We start from the raw sequence: 4573 nt of genomic DNA, 5'->3' as shown, positions 1-4573 counted from the left end.
CTCCTGCAGGCTGAGGCCACCGTATGCCTCCTAGCCAGAGGTGACTGGGCTCCAACCCAGACACCTGGTTGTTAGACTGCGGCAGACCTGGGCAAAGGCCCGCCTCTGCACTTAAACTTCACTCCTCTCCACTTCACTGTCAAAACTATATAACTGGTTTTTCCTGCCTCAGGGCCTGTGAACTCCTCGGTGGGCATGTCCAACCCCCTGGTGTGAACATCAAACCCTGAGGGAGGTGACTAGGGTTTTAAGGGTGGCTGGTGTTACCCTTTTTAGGGGACGGGTGTTTGTGCAAGGGCCTACCTGTGACTACCTGGCTAGTCCAGGGCGTCATATATGCACTTCACCAAACCACACAGAGTCCGGAGCCATGCAGCAACGAGGGGATCCATAACTGACAGAAGGCAGCAGCCGGAATTACTTGGTCCACGCTGCCATCAAACGGGCCAGAAAGGGGAGAACAGGCGGAAGCAACTTCCCTGGGTGATTCCTACAAGACTTCAAGTCGGGGTCACCCCAAACAAAGACGGCTAGGAAGGCGAGTCAGCAGTCACCCCTAAGTCAGCCTGAAGGTTCCTGGTTCCTCTCTTGGAGTATCACAGCATCGCCCGGGTTGTCTCACTTCACCAACTAACAGTGAGTAAAAACCCTGAAAGACATTACTGGACTGTGTGTGAATCACTCTGCGACCTGCTGCAGTACACACCTACACCTGGGCCCTGGGGCCAGCCCCACTCTCGGGGAGCCACATCGTCTACCATCAGCCCCAGGCGCTTCCCAAACTGACTCACTGACCGCAATACCGAGAGTGGCGTCACGACTAATAACAAAACCTACCTACCTGTTGTCCTGCTGACCGAGCACTGTGGCGTCACCGAACAGGATCACCGATCACAGGCCGTAATGAGCAACTGCCGGCAGCTGAGTAAGTCTGCTGCTGCACCAGAGAAGAAGTTTAACTCAAAAGTGCCCAAAGAAAAACATCACCGTTTAAATGTGCATGGTGTAGGTGGTAATAGAGAACTCTGATCCTGAATACAGGTGACACCAATGTAATGTATATACAGCAGTCTCTATGTCTCCTATGTAATGTATATATAGCAGTCTCAGTATATCCTATGTGATGTATATACAGCAGTCTCAGTGTCTCCTATGTGATATATATATTTAAACGGCCAGCACAAACTTGTGCTCTTTGTATATAGTTGCGCCCAGTGCGCCCACCAGAGTCGTCTTTTATGCCTCTAGGACTTCAACCCTGTCACGGAACCAAGTAGGAAGTGGTGGGCTTCAGATTGTTTTGGTGGCGGGTTGAAGGGAGAGGGACATTGGTAACGGACAGTCGAAGGAATGTGCTGCAGTGGAGTAGGCTGAGCCACCGAATACCGCTACAACCGATAGCGTTCCCAGGGTTCTACTAATAAAAATGAACTCTAAAGGCTCTGTCACACACACAGATAAATATTTGGCAGATCTGTGGTTGCAGTAAAATCATGGACATATTGTTCCATTTGTACACAGCCACAAACCTGGCACTGATTGTCCACAATTTCACTGCAACCACAGATCTGCCGCATAGTTATCTCTGTGTGTGACAGGGCCTTAAGAGTTTAAATGTAACGTTTGAGTAATGTGCCTCCCCTGTGTTAAGAGAAATTGTTGATTAAACTTGTTATTTTTCTCTTTTTCTAGTTAACAAAATAAACCTCTGGATGTCCTGTAGCTCGGGGACAAGCTACGTTTAACCAAGGGGGAATGTGACGCTCCTGGACTATTTAGGTCGTCACAGGGTACTGCACGCTCTTTCTCTCCCAATGCAGGACTCAACCCCCATGGTTCTGGGTCTCCATCATGCAGTACTGCTTCCACCAGCATTCACAAATCCTAGTGACATTTCGCACCACACCCTGTCAGGCACACCAGTGGGCTGCTAAGCTGGAATAGGGCCGCCCACCTAGGAGTCAGGCAGGGAGGTGGGAGGTTTCAAGTTAGAAGGGTGTAGCCCTCAAGCTGTGAGGAGCTCGGAGGAAGCTGGGTGTTGGAGCTCCCAGGGGAGAAACAGAACCACTTGAACACTTTAAAATATGGTGCCAGGAGGCAGGCCACAGACCACCAAGCAGTGCTGCAGGAGACGGGACCCGGACGAGCTCCCCCAAGAGGGCAGCAGCACCCAGAGACTTGATTTACCACGTTGTCAGCGTCTGCTTTTGTGCTGAGAGAGTACCTGATTAACCCCTGCAACCACCGAGCCTGCGCTCCCCCTGCACTCCATGCCACCATCCAAAGTCCCGGGGCCTTTCCCTACCCGTGGAGGGTAACGTCATCTAGCTGCCCCACTCCATCACCCCGGGTATTCCCAACGGCAGCGGCGGTACTCCCTATTACCGCACACCACAGGTGGCATCACAAACTATCTAACTCCCCTTTTTACATTTAAGAGTTTCCCCTAGCCCCCGGGTCTGGAGACCCTCGAGCCACGAGTAATCACCCCCGGATCCGAGAGGTTCGACCGCTGCAGTGGCGGCACATATAAAGCAGTCTCAGTGCCTCCTATATGATATATATATAGCAGTCTCTGTGTCTATGTAATGTATATACAACAGTCTCAATGTTTCTTATGTGATATACTGTATATACAGCAGTCTGTCTCCTATGTGATGTATATATAGCAGTCTTTGTGTCTCTTATGTGATGTATATACATCAGTTTCAGGGTTTCTTATGTGATGTATATACAGCAGTCTCAATGTCTCCTATGTGATGTATATATAGCAGTCTCTGTCTCCTATGTGATGTATATACAGCAATCTCAGTGTCTCCTATGTGATGTATATATCAGTCTATTTCCTATGTAATATATATGCAGCAGTCTCAGTGTATCCTGTGATGTATATACAGCAGTCTCTGTCTCTTATGTGATGTATATACAGCGGTCTCAGTCTCTTCTATGTGATGTATATACAGCAGTCTCAATGTTTCTAATGTGATGTATATACAACAGTCTCAGTGTCTCCTATGTGATGTATATACAGCAACATCATCAATTCCACCTAACATCACACCCGCACCAAAGAGAAGCAGCTCGGCCATCACATTAGAGGGAGTTTATTAAATCTTTGACTAAATATAGCAGGATACATTTCAAGTTGATAATTTTGTGCGGCCCCAGAATCATTGCTATGAATTATCCAAATGGCCATTGACAGAAAAAAAAGTTCCCCACCTCAGATTTAGGGGGTCTGGTCTATATTAACCTAGGAGTCTGATGTTTTATGTTCGGGGGTCTTCTCTATTGTTTGTACTAATTTCAGAGGCCTCTGGAGTCTATATCATCTTAGGGGGTCTGAGAAAGTTTATGGCGGGGGGGGGGGGGGTGTCTATGTTTATTTAAGTGGTCTGGTTCTTGGTCTGTATTAATTGGGGTGGGGGTGTCTGTGGCCTGTAATACCTTAGAGCCTGCTCTGGGGTCTTCGTTTATTTAGGGGCCTGTATTCATTTAGCTGTCCTGCTCCGGGGTCTGTATTAATTTAGGAGTTCTGCTCTGGGGTCTGTATTCATTTAGGAGTTCTGCTCTGGGGTCTGTATTCATTTAGGAGTTCTGCTTCAGGGTCTGTATTCATTTAGGAGTTCTGCTCTGGGGTCTGTATTCATTTAGGAGTTCTGCTCTGGGGTCTGTATTCATTTAGGAGTTCTGCTTCAGGGTCTGTATTCATTTAGTTCTGCTCCAGGGTCTGTATTCATTTAGGAGTTCTGCTCCGGGGTCTGTATTCATTTAGGAGTTCTGCTCTGGGGTCTGTATTCATTTAGGAGTTCTGCTTCAGGGTCTGTATTCATTTAGGAGTTCTGCTCTGGGGTCTGTATTCATTTAGGAGTTCTGCTCCGGGGTCTGTATTCATTTAGGAGTTCTGCTCCAGGGTCTGTATTCATTTAGGAGTTCTTCTCCGGGGTCTTCATTCATTTAGGAGTTCTGCTCCGGGGTCTGTATTCATTTAGGAGTCCTGCTACGGGGTCTGTATTCATTTAGGAGTTCTGCTCCGGGGTCTGTATTCATTTAGGAGTTCTGCTCTGGAGTCTTCATTCATTTAGGAGTTCTGCTCCGGGGTCTGTATTCATTTAGGAGTTCTGCTCCGGGTTCTGTATTCATTTAGGAGTTCTCCGGGGTCTTCATTCATTTAGGAGTTCTGCTCTGGGGTCTGTATTCATTTAGGAGTTCTGCTCCGGGGTCTGTATTCATTTAGGAGTTCTGCTCCGGGTTCTGTATTCATTTAGGAGTTCTTCTCCGGGGTCTTCATTCATTTAGGAGTTCTGCTCCGGGGTCTGTATTCATTTAGGAGTCCTGCTCCGGGGTCTGTGTTCATTTAGAGCTTCTTGGTCCATTATTCAGCCGCCTGCTCGTCTGTAATCATTTCGGGGGTCCCTGTGAGGAGGCTCGGTCACACTGCGCGGCTTCCTCTCTGCTGCTCCATTGAAATGTGACAACAACAACACCGCGGCCGTTATCTTCCTGGGCGCCCGCAGCCCTCGCACGCCATTGGCTGACCGCGCTGTCTATCAAAGGGACAGTGGGGCGGGGC

Source organism: Anomaloglossus baeobatrachus, chromosome 4, assembly GCF_048569485.1.
Source record: "Anomaloglossus baeobatrachus isolate aAnoBae1 chromosome 4, aAnoBae1.hap1, whole genome shotgun sequence".
NCBI classification, from domain to species: Eukaryota; Metazoa; Chordata; class Amphibia; order Anura; family Aromobatidae; genus Anomaloglossus; species Anomaloglossus baeobatrachus.
This window is presented reverse-complemented; position numbering follows the sequence as displayed.